This window comes from Coenobita brevimanus, chromosome 80, assembly GCF_032717465.1.
Source record: "Coenobita brevimanus isolate Jiangsu-jjx chromosome 80, ASM3271746v2, whole genome shotgun sequence".
Lineage (NCBI taxonomy): Eukaryota > Metazoa > Arthropoda > Malacostraca > Decapoda > Coenobitidae > Coenobita > Coenobita brevimanus.
In genome coordinates this window covers 22,524,526-22,537,505 of record NC_137033.1, presented here as the reverse complement: position 1 = coordinate 22,537,505, position 12,980 = coordinate 22,524,526, and the positions used below count along the sequence as shown (strand labels likewise).

General features: G+C 41.4%; 1 protein-coding gene across 1 annotated transcript in view; it reads left to right on the top strand.

Annotated features, from left to right (window-relative positions):
• LOC145409300 (methyl farnesoate epoxidase-like) overlaps positions 1-12,980 on the top strand; it is a 528,900-nt gene that overhangs the window by 105,933 nt on the left and 409,987 nt on the right. The gene's annotated exons all lie outside the window — the stretch shown is intronic.

The following is a 12,980-nucleotide window of genomic DNA, read 5'->3' as shown; positions in this document are numbered from 1 at the left end:
CAGAATATAAGAGGGAAGTGAAGGAGCAATTGGGCAAATATGGACTGGAGCAAATGGGGGACGTGGAAGGTGTTTTTTTTTTTTTTATGTGTCCGACTCTGGACATAGGCTTCACAGCCTGCTATCAAGGCCCAGTAGTCCTCCTACATACCATACACTCCTACATGTCACCACTTCAGCGCTAACACCCACTGTCCATATTGAATGCATGCTAGGGCTGTCTCATACAGAACTGGTGTATTGGTATTAGCGGGGGTATTTTTACGACATGTCGGCGGGTCTTTTGGTAGATCAGTAAAGTCTGATTTAACGAAATTCAAATCCTTAAACTGTTCCCTGCCCCAGAGGGGATTTGAACCTGGGTCCGGTAGGACTGCAGGCCACCTCTCTACTGATTGAGCCACCGCCTCAGAAGAAATCTGTGCAGCATGTGAGGTGGTGTGTGGGGTGAAGAGAAGACGAAACGGGGTGCAGGGATCAGCATGGTGCAATGAAGAGGTGAGAGAGGCTGTGGCAGAAAAGAAGAAAGCATATAATGAGTGGATGAGAAACAGGGACAGGGAAGAAGTTGAGAGACGGAAGAGGGAGAGATGTATGTAGAGAGGAAGAGACAGATGAAATGATTAGAATGAGAGAGTAAGAAGAGAGTGGATGAGGAATTTGGAAGGAGTTTGAGTGTAAAGTGGAGGGAATGTAAGAAAATGTTTTGTAAAGAGGTAAAGAGAGTTAGACAGGGTGCCAAAGAAGTTAGTTGGGGAGTGAAAGATAAAAATAGTAGATTACTGGTGGAGAAGGGAGATAAAGTGAGTAGATGGAGGAAACACTTTAACGAATTGTTGAACATAGAGAATGAAAATAACGCAAGTATATGTGGCTGGGGAATGGATGGGAGACAGGGATGTGAGAAGAGAGGAAGAAATCAGTAGGATGGAAGTTGTGGAAGCGATGAAGAAAGTTAAAATGGGGAAAGCACCAGGAATTGATGGAGTGTGTGGTGAAATGCTGAAGCATGAGGGAGAGATAGTAGTTGAATGGATGTGGAAACTGTGCAGATTGACATGGGAGGAAGGTAGAGTCCCGGATGATTCGAAGTCAGGTATAATTATTCCTCTGGACAAAGGAAAAAGGGAAAAAGAACTATGTGGTAATCATAGGGGCATTTGTCTTCTTAGTGTAGTAGGAAAAGTATGTGGTAGGATGCTTATTGACAGAGTTAGGGAAATAACAGAGGAATTAATTGGAGAAGAACAGGGAGGATTTAGGAACGGAAAAGGATGTGTAGATCAGATATTCATTCGTAGATCTATAGTGGAAAAGTTTCTAGAGTTGGGAAAAAAGTTGTATGCGGCCTTCATGGATTTGGAGACAGCATATGACAGGGTGGATAGACAAGGATTGCGCAAAGTATTAAGAATATATGGAGTAGATGGGAAGTTGCTGAATGCCATGAAGAGTATGTATGAGGGTGCTAAGGCTGCAGTGCGTGTGGATAGTGAACTGAGTGAATTTTTCTGTTTGAAGGTTGGATTGAAACAGAGATGTGTCGTATCTTCATGGTTGTTCAATCTGTATATGGATGAGGTTATAAAAGAGATACAGGGTAGGGCAGTGGAAGTTCGATGGGCCCAATTGAGAGAGGGAAACTCCCTGTACTGTTGTTTGCAGATGATACTGTGTTGTTAAGTGAAGACGTAGGGGAGCTGCAAGGCTTGGTGGATGAGTTTGGGAGAGTAGGTAAGAAACGGAATCTAAAGATGAATATAGGGAAGAGTAAAGTTATGGTCTTCGAGAGAGGTAAAGTCATTGACTGTTCAGTGAGGTTGAATGAGGAGGAAATGGAAAATGCGAGTGCGTTTAAGCACAGTACTTGGGTAGTGTGATGAGTAAGGATGGAAGTTTAGAGGGTGAAGTGCTTGAAAGGGTACAACAAGGAAGAAAGGTTGCTGGTTCCTTGACAGCAGTGATAAGGAACAGGGAAGTGAGCATGGAAGTGAAAAAGATACTACATGACAGTATTGTGATACCAGCCCTAACGTATGGTAGTGAAGCTTGGACCTTGTTGGAGGGACAGAAGGCAAGAGTGAGAGCTGTGGAAATGAGTTATTTGAGAAGAACATGTGGAGACAAATGGGGAGACATTGACAAATGAGGAAGTGATCGTTGTGGTGTGGATGTGGATGTCATAGGATGCGTTAGGAGATACACACTGAGGTGGTTTGGTCATGTGGAGAGGATAGAGAGTGAGACTAACGAGGAGAGTGTATGTGGGTGAAGTGGAAGGGGGGAGAGGGAGGGGGAGGCCAAGGATGAGATGAAGGGATGGAGTGGAGAGGTATATAAGAGAGGGGAGTGTGAGCTGGGAGCAGGGCAGTGAAATGGAGGGAGACATGGAAGCGATTTGTTTGTGGCCACCCCTTATGGGATTAAGGCGTCTGGCAACATATCTATCTATCTATCTATCTATCTATCTATATATATATATATATATATATATATATATATATATATATATATATGTGGTAGGTGGGGGCGCTCACCATCCACTCACTCGATGTAGTGCTGCTGTCGGGTGTCTGCCCTTTCCTCTCCTCCATCCTTCTTTCCTTCCATCCTCTTCTGTCTTCCTTTACTTCATTCTTTCCTCTTCCTTCTGCCTGTGGGTGACTCTACACTGAGTGACAAGCCAAATGGTTTCCTGTACACCAAAACCATTTACTATGCTGGGTGGTAACCATATAACCAAATGTTGGCGCCTGGTGGTTTAGTGAGTAATTATTGCTCTCCAATCGGATTGAGCTGGTGAAGGTTTATATCCAAGGGATGGTTCGGGTTGATTGCTCATGTAATGCCACTGAGGGATGAGTGAGACTGGTCACTCTCATCTTAAATGTCAGGACCAACTGCCTAGCCCCGGGCTCCAACGCTCGTCATGGGCCAATGTAGGATTGGATGATGGATGGATATATATATATATATATATATATATATATATATATATATATATATATATATATATATATATATATATATATATATATATATATGATGACAGGGAGTGCTGGAGCTCCCGTTTCATCAGCCCTCAGGACTAGTTCCTGACCATCCCCCTTTGCTGAACTTTTTCAGTGTCTCAGTTACACAGAGAGAAGGCCAGCATGCTCTCCAGTACAAATTTCTCTAACTGTCTACACCAGACTACATGCACAGTACACACTACACTTCCTATTCAAAATTCAACTAAAATAGCGTCTCTTCACCAAGCCTCGGAGTCCCTGGGGGGGGGGACCATAAATGCCCCCACCATCCGCCCCTCTCCCGGTGATGACTCGAGGTGCCTGGAACTACTGTCTGACTCTCTTCTTCTTCATTTCTGCAACATACGCTGCCTTTCCTCTAACATTCGCTCTGTTGAGCACCACCTCTCCTCCTCTAAATCTCACCTTCTTTTTCTAACGGAGACTCAGCTGTCTGAGGCAACTGACAGCAAACCCTTTTCTGTATCCTCCTACTTTCTCTATACTCATTTCAAAGCCAAAGGTGGCTGTTGTGTATATATACGCAACGACTTATCTTGCTCTCGTGTTCCTGAACTCGATTCTTCTGAATTCTCTACACTCTGGCTTCGGCTTTCCTGTCATTCTCTGACTAAATATATCTGTGCTGTTTACTTATCCCCTAATTCTACTGACTATCAAAAATTCTTCGACTATCTTACTTCTGCGATGGAACACATTCTATCCATTTCTCCTTTCCCTGAAATCTCCATTCTAGGAGATTTCAATGTTCACCACCACCTTTGGCTCTCCTCTCCTTTCACGGATCCACCTGGTGAACAAGCCTACATCTTTTCTATCCTTAATGACCTAGAGCAGCTTGTACAGCACCCTACTCGTATCCCTGACCGCCTTGGAGAAAGCTCCAACATACTTGACTTCCTCACAACTAATCCTTCTGCTTACTCTGTTAATCTTTTCTCTCCGTTGGGCTCCTCCGATCACAGCCTTATTACCTTAACCTGTCCTATCACTCCAGTGCGGCCTGTGGACCCTCCAGGGAAACGTCGTCTGTGGCATTTTGGAGCTGCAGACTGGGAGGCCCTCAGGCAGTACTTCTTTGATTTTCCCTGGAATGATTATTGCTTCCATGGCCGGGAGCCATCTGAGTGTGCCTTGCGCATTATGGAGGTTATTCTCTCGGGCATGGAAGCATACATTCCTTTCTCATATCCTTTGACTAACGCAAGAAAGCCTTGGTTTAATCACGCTTGTTCTAATGCTGTCTGCAACAAGGAGAGGGCCTACAAAAGGTACCGGAGCCAACCCACCCCTGAATCACATCATCTTTATGTTTCTGCCCGGAATCCTGCTAAGTCTGTTCTTCGCTCTACTAAAAATAATTTCATCCATACTAAACGCTCTCAACTCTCCAACTCGAATTCTTCCCGCTCCTTCTGGCACCTTGCCAAAAATCTTTCTAACAACTTTACCTCATCATCCTTCCCTCCTCTTTTCTACTCTGATGGTTCTGTAGCTATTACTTCTACTGATAAAGCAGATCTCTTCGCACAGACTTTCTCCTCCAATTCCACCTTAGACGATTCCGGTGCTGTTCCTCCATCACTTCCCCCCTCTGACTTCCTCATGGCTGACATTAAAATTTCTTCATTTGATGTATTTTTTGCCATCACTTGCCTCAGTACTAACAAGGCATATGGGCCTGATGGGGTCCCTCCTGTTGTTCTCAAGAACTGTGCTTCTGTGCTTACACCCTGCCTAGGCAAACTCTTTCGCCTTTGTCTGTCAACTTGTACCTTTCCTTCTTGCTGGAAGTTTGCTCTCATTCAGCCAGTCCCAAGGAAGGGTGACCACTCCCAACCCTCCAACTATCGTCCAATTGCTTTAACGTCTTGTATTTCAAAAGTTTTCGAGTCAATTCTCAATAGAAAAATTTTAAGGCATCTCTCCTATCACAACCTTCTTTCTGATCGTCAGTACGGGTTCCGTCAGGGATGCTCCACTGGCGATCTTCTCACCTACCTTTCAGAATCCTGGTCATCCTCCTTTCGGGACTTTGGCGAAAACTTTGCCATTGCACTTGACATCTCAAAGGCTTTTGATCGAGTCTGGCAAAAATCTTTAATTTCCAAACTGCCCTCCTACGGTTTCTATCCTTCTATCTGTGCCTTCATTGCTAGCTTCCTTTCTGGTCGTTCTATAGCCGCTGTTGTAGACGGCCATCGTTCTTCTCCTAGATCTATCAACAGTGGTGTTCCTTAGGGCTCTGTCCTATCACCAACTCTCTTCCTTTTATTCATCAATGATCTTCTAAGCTGTACATCTAACCCTATCCACTCATACGCTGATGACTCCACCCTTCATCTTTCCATTCGGTTCCCGGAACGCCCATCTCAACAGTTACTTCAACAAACAAGGGATGAGGCTATGGCACACCTAATGTCTGACTTGGCTCGTGTTTCTGACTGGGGTAAAAATAATATGGTTGTTTTTAATGCATCTAAGACTCAGTTCTTACACCTATCAACCTGACAAAATCTTCCACAGGTATACCCACTAATGTTTAATAATATTCAGCTTAATCCTGCATCATCCTTGAACGTGCTTGGGGTTTCATTTACTCTGGACTTATCTTGGAAAGATCATATTACATCTCTTGTAAAATCTGCTTTCAAGAGATTTGGTGTGCTAAGCCGACTCCGCTCTTTCTTTACCCCTGCACAATTGTTGACTCTATACAGGGGTTTTATCCGCCCCTGTGTGGAGTACAACTCTCATGTGTGGGGAGGCTCCCCACATACAGCTCTTCTCAATAGGGTGGAGTCAAAGGCTTTTTGTCTCATTAACTCTCCTTCTCTTACTGACTCCCTTCAACCTCTGTCTCTTCGCTGCACTGTTACATCTTTATCTCTTTTCTATCGCTACTTTAATGGTCACTGCTCCTCTGAACTGTCTGCTTGCATTCCTCCACTTCTACAAGGGGCGCGTAGCACCCGTCTGGCAGCAAACTCTCATCCCTTTTCTGTCCAACTCTCTAATGCAAGAGTTAACCGTTACTTCCAGTCTTTCATTTATGCAACAGGTCAGCTCTGGAACTGTCTCCCTCTGTCTGTATTTCCTGCTGCCTATGATCTCCAGTCTTTCAAACGCAGTGTATCCAGGAATCTCAAAATGATCGGATCTTGAATTTGGCTCTCTATTGTATTTTGTTTTTCTCTTGGAGGGAACTGTTACTGTGGGCTTATGGCCTTTGGTTCCTTCTTACTCGCATATATATATATATATATATATATATATATATATATATATATATATATATATATATATATATATATATATATATATATATATATATATATATATATATTACTCTCAGTTCTTCATATATGCAACAAGTCAACTCTGGAACTGTTTTCCTTTGTCTGCATTTCCTACTGCCTATGATCAATCTTTCAAACGCAGTGTGTCCAGGCATCTCGAAATGATTGTTCTTGAAATCGGCTCTCTCTTGTTTTTGTTTTTTTGTTAGAGGTTAAAAATCTTGAGCGCTCCTGGCCATTGGTTCCTTCGTTATTGCATATATATATATATATATATATATATATATATATATATATATATATATATATATATATATATATATATATATATATATATTATATATATATATATATATATATATATATATATATATATATATATATATATATGTTATATATATATATATATATATATATATATATATATATATATATATATGTTATATATATATATATATATATATATATATATATATATATATATATATATATATATATATATATATATATATATTTTAGGGGGGGGGAAACGTATATTTGTAAATTCGTAATCAAACTGATGTGTTCTGTAGAAGAACTAACAACATACACACATGAAATGGAGACGTATACTAAGCTTGTGTATTGTATTTAATGATTAGAACAGAGCTTCTAAGAACAATCTCATAAGAGTTACTGATTCAGTGCGTGGATGGACAAGGTGGCCCTCCTGAAACATGAGGTAACAGTGGTGGGATGAGGGGTGTTGAAGCTGCAGTTATGGGGAGAAGCAGACTTTTCTTGGAATGGTAAAGAGGTTGTAACAAAGAGAAATACTTGGCTGCCAAGCATAAGTCTTGAAAAGAGGTATATAGGGCAAAATATGAGTCTCGGTGACTTTAACTGGATAACCTAAATAGTGTTGAAAGGAAGAATATGATACTTAAGGTGGCAAATCAGATGAAGAGTGAAAACAGGGATATCATAGGTGAGCAGTGTGTGAAGAATGATGAGGGAAAGGTGGTGGTGAACAGTTAGAATATTAAAGATGCAGGAGAATGCATTATAACCAGTTTTTTAATGAGGAGTTTGACTGGAGCAGGGAATGTTTGGAGTCAGTGGATCCAGTGTTTGGTCCTTGGCCTTTGATTGATGCTGCTCCTGTAAGCATGTCAGTAGCCAGGAGGCTGTTAGGGAAGGCGGCAGGTGTGTCTGGGTTGACTGCTGAAATGCTGAAGGCCTCAGGACATAGGAGTGGGGATAGTTACTGGTTTGATAAAATCGATTATATATGAGTGTATTGTTCCAGATGACTGGCTGAAGAGTGTGATTGTAGATGCGTATAAAGCGAGGAGTGATGCCCTGGAATGATGAAATTATAGAGGCATAAAACTTTTGGATCAGATAATGAAGGAAATGGAAAGAGTCCTGAAACGTATGCTTAAGGAAATAGTGAATATTGATGAGATGCAGTTTGGATTTATGCAAGCAATGGGACCACTAATGCCATATTCATTGCCCAACAGCTTTAGGAAAATTATATAGGAAAGAAAAGGAATCTGTTTTTTGTTTTTGGTGATTTGGAGGAGGCCTTTGACAGAGTCCCTAGGAAGGAGGTGGTGAAGTGGGCAATGAGGAAGCTTGGGATTGAGGAGTGGCTGGTTAGAGTGGTTATGGCTATGTATGTGAGTGCTAGTACCAAGATGTGAGTGAATGGAGATTTGAGTGATGAGTTTTCCGTGAATGTTGTCGTGCACAAGGGATCATTCTTGAGCCTCTTATCGTTTATCATTGTGCTTGAAGCCCTCTCACGTGACATCAGAAACGGACTTCCATGGGAAATGATGTATGGTGATGACTTGGTGTTGACTGCAGAGAATAAAATGAGGCGGAGGAAAGACTTAGGAAGTGGAGAGATGGTTTGGGACACAAGGGCTTGGGAGTAAATCAAGATAAAACAAGACTGGTGGCTGTACTGTCAAAGATGGGGAATAATGGCCATGTTGAGTTTGCCACAAGGGCATGGGAAGTAATCCCATCTTGTGCAGTATTTGGTATTAATGGGTGCGTAAGAAATGTCTTGGTATTAGAAGTAGACTGCGAGACAATGCTGATTTCGTGTATGCAGTGTGTCGGGAAGAGCGTTTGGAAATTGTCAGGCGTGAGAAGACTGATCTTGCTGGTGAGTCTCTTGAGTGCGTGGAAGAGTTTGTTACTTGGGAGACATGTTATGTGCTGGAGGTGGGGTTGTGACTAGTAAGGAGTGGTTTGAAGAAGTTCGGAGAGCTGTTGCCTCTCCTAACACTGAGGGGGCTCTCCCTCTGTGCTAAGGGATTTTCTATGCTGCATGTGTTAGGAGTGTAATGCTGTATTGTAGTGAGATCTGGGCAGTAAAGGAAGAGGATATTTGTAGGCTCAAATGTACAGAAATGACAATGATTATGTTGATTTATAGTGCGTCCTTAAATGCAAGGTCTAGGTTTACCATTAAAGTGTTGAGAGGATGGATGGGACTGGAGTGTATTAGTGTTGTGATGAGGAGGGGTAGATTTAGATGGTCTGGGCATGTGGAGAAGATGGGGTATGACAACTGGGTGCTGAATGTGAGAAGTGTGAACAGTGGGGGTAGGGTTGCGAGAGACAGACCGAAGAAGACCTAGGAAAAGGTCATAGAGTGTGACCTCAGGGTTAAGTTACTGAACAAGGAGGCTGCCAGAGATCGACCAGCATGGAAAGCCGCCATTAGGTGACCAAGGCATGCAAGCATATTGGAGCCTTCATAAATGAAAATAAACTCTCTCTCTCTCTCTCTCTCTCTCTCTCTCTCTCTCTCTCTCTCTCTCTCTCTCTCTCTCTCTATATATATATATATATATATATATATATATATATATATATATACAGGGTGTTTCAAAAATAATGTTAATAAATTTCAGAATGAATAGAGTAGGAAAATATAAATATACTTTACTATGTGACATTTTGGGGAATTTGTCATATTTACTGTGATATTACATATTGTATGTGTAATAGGAAACTCTAGGTGATGAAAACGATCAGTAGTTTACCATCACCTCAATACCTTTATTTTTTCATACATTTGTGTACATCGATGTATTGTACTCTACAGAAATACAATAGGTGCTCGAAATTTCTCCCCCCCTCGTTGATACAGGTTTGGGCTCGGCGCAGAAGTGACTGGCGTACACATTCAGATACCCCTGGTGTGTTCCTTACTTCTCTGCACGCCTCTTGAACTCTTTGCCACAGTTCCTGACGGGTGTTGACTGGTGTAGCATACACCCTGCTCTTCAGGTGTCCCCAAAGATAAAAGTCAAGTGGAGTTAGGTCGGGTGATCTAGGTGGCCAGGCAATGTGACCGCCGCAGCCTATCCACTTGTCAGGGTACATAACATTAAGGAAATCCCTCGTACCTCGTGCAAAGTGAGGTGGAGCCCCATCATGCTGGAACCATATTCACGTACGTGTTCTGAGGGGCACATCTTCAAGTAGTATGGGGAGGTCATCCTGAAGAAATCTAATGTACACATTGCTTGTAAGTCGTTGTGGTAGCAAAAATGGTCCGATTAGACCAGTGGTTCCCAAACTGGGGGCCATGGCCCCCTTGGGGGCCATATATCAGAATGTAGGGGGCCATAACCTGAACCGAAGGAGTTTAGCGAGTAGGTAGTCAGTGGAGAGAACTTACACAGGTTCAGTACAGGTTTGTGCAATGCATTGCTGCCAGACACATAAGTAATTCATCATTCATTCATTGCCAGACGCCATGTATCCCAAACGGGGTGGCCAAGGGCTTAGAGTTAATTGTTTTACAGGGAGGGGTACTAATCCTCCACCAACCCCACTTGACACGTAGGAATGAAATATGTCCTTTTTTTTTTTTTTTTTTTTTGCCTGTGTAATTACCTTTTTTTTTTTTTAATCTGATTCTGTGTTGTTGACATAAAATAAGGCATAGAGATGTATTAGGGGAGTAGATAATTTAACTCAATCTAATTCTCAGGCTTCCTAAACTATGGATTCTGTATGATAACCTGGTCTTGAATCTTGAGTATCAGCAAGGATGTTCACATTTTTCAGTTAACTATCCATTCACAGTTGCAACATTGATCACCGTGTGCTCCTTCCCATATAATCAATTTGTGGCCACCTGTGAATACTTCAGTGTTATATTAACTTAAGCCAACATCAATACCACTTTTATTAATGGTAAGTAACTCTGCATTATGAAGTATAATAAGAAGGTAAATAATTTCTGCTGTACTTTTGCACAATCTATAAATTTTTGTAACAAAGTTTAACTTCCTTCTAACTTTTCATGATACCATTTCAATAATTATATATATATATATATATATATATATATATATATATATATATATATATATATATATATATATATATATATATATATATATATATATATATATATATATATATATATATATATATATATATATATATATATATATATATATATATATATATATATATATATATATATATATATATATATATATATATATATATATATATATATAAGATTCAGCTAAGACAAAATACACATTTCTTTATTAATACTTCAAAGAGAGAAAATAACAAATGGAATCAATAAAATTACAGGATTTGCTAAAGTGATTTTTATATGGACATGATGAGAGTAGGACTGTAGTGTAGACAGTCACTGTAGTCATGGGTTATGGTTGGGGAAGGGGGGCCATGGACAAGGATCATGTATGAAAAGTGGGTAACGACCAGAAAAAGTTTGGGAACCACTGGATTAGACGATCACCAAGAATACCGGCTCACACATTGATCGCAAAGCATTCTTCCTGCCCCCTTGTTGTTGTTACATGTGGGTTTTCTGCCGCCCATGTGTGTGTATTATGTTGGTTTAGCATGCCACCTCTTGTGAACATAGCCTCATCACTCCACAAAACAAGTGCAAGAAAACCGTTGTTCTCCCTCGCATGAGTAAGAAGCCACTTACAGAAATCCACTCGCTGGGGATAATCACGTTCGGTCAGAGCATGGATGGGCTGGTGATGATACGGGTACAGGCCTTGTCTGTTTACAGTCCTCCATACAGATGCTTGAACCACACCAAATCGTGCACCAAGTCGACGTGTACTTGTAGATGGTTCATCTCCGATGGCATTGAGAATATAGGTGCTCAGCATGAGGCCTTCCTCTGTTTACTGCACGTGGATTGAGTGTGCCATATTCCCGTAGTCGTCGTTCTACACGGAGGAAAGTAGGCCGAGATGGTTGCCTCTGGTTAGGATATCGCTCACCATATATCCTTACTGCTTCAACTGCATTTCCTTCTGCTGGACCCAACGTAAGTAACATGTCTGTGTACTTTGCAGACGTGTATGGCTCCATGTCCGGTGCTGACTTAAGACTGCCGGTACATCCTTCTTTCTCTCACCTTCTCACAGTACCTTCAAATCACGAAGCTTCGTTCAAACCCATGAGGCAAACATGGTTTACTGCTTCAGGTTTACATTTATGTAGGTTTCGTTAATAGAGTACAGTACATTACATCGGTGTACACAAGATTATGAAAAAATAAAGGTATTGAGGTGATGGTAAGCTGCTGATCGTTTTTATCCCCTAGAGTTTCATATTAAACATACAATATGTAATATCACGGTAAATATGACAAATTCCCAAAAATGTAACATAGTAAAGTATATTTATATTTTCCTACTCTATTCATCCCGAAATTTATGAACACTATTTTCTAAACACCCTGTATGTCTATATCTATATCTATAGATAGTAATGTTTGTGTGCCTGTATGCCCGTATGTCTATCAAAATCGAGGAGTATATATATATACAACTCTCTAAACAGCTGTAACAGGTGTAACTGCATACGACGAATTTAAATGTGTACATTACAATGCTAAGTATCTGAAAGACTAAGATAAGAACTAGTTAGAAATACTGAGGTAAACATGATGGAAAAATGGTTGTCAATAACAGTAAAGGTTTTTACTTCTACGATCATATCATTATTAGCTTCAACGGGCTGAATGGGTTGGGCAGGGCTGGTGGGGTGGGTGGACAGGGTTGAGTGGGTGGGTGGGTGTTATTTGTCGTAGGGCAGGGTGGGTAGGATGGGTGGGCAGGGTTGGGTGGGTGTTGTGGGGCAGCATAGGCGAGTGAGTGGGTTGACAGGATTAATGAGTGAATATGGATGGGTGGGTGGATGGGTAGGTGGGTGGGTGTATTGATAGGGTAGCTGGGGTGCGTGGGTGATCAGGATGGGTGGGAAGGGTTGGTGGGTGGGTAAGTAGTGGGAAAATAGGACCATTCCTCTATTTTTTTATCCAGTAGAGGTGATCGAGTTCACCTAGCAAGATTAAGATCAGGACATCATCTGGCCCTCCTAAGTTACCAATTAAGATCTGAGTTGTGCGGAATCACAGATGACACATGCCCCACTTCTAGAATTAGTCCTGACAACATAACCCACGCTATGAAACACTGCACAACACACGCCACACTGCGATGCAGTCACAACATCAACGGTGCAGGAACCTGTAGGTTTACCCAACAAAGTTGATTACCTGCCGCATATGGGTCTACTGAGCAAGACATGATCGATGTTGAGCAACAACAACACATCCAAGCATCAT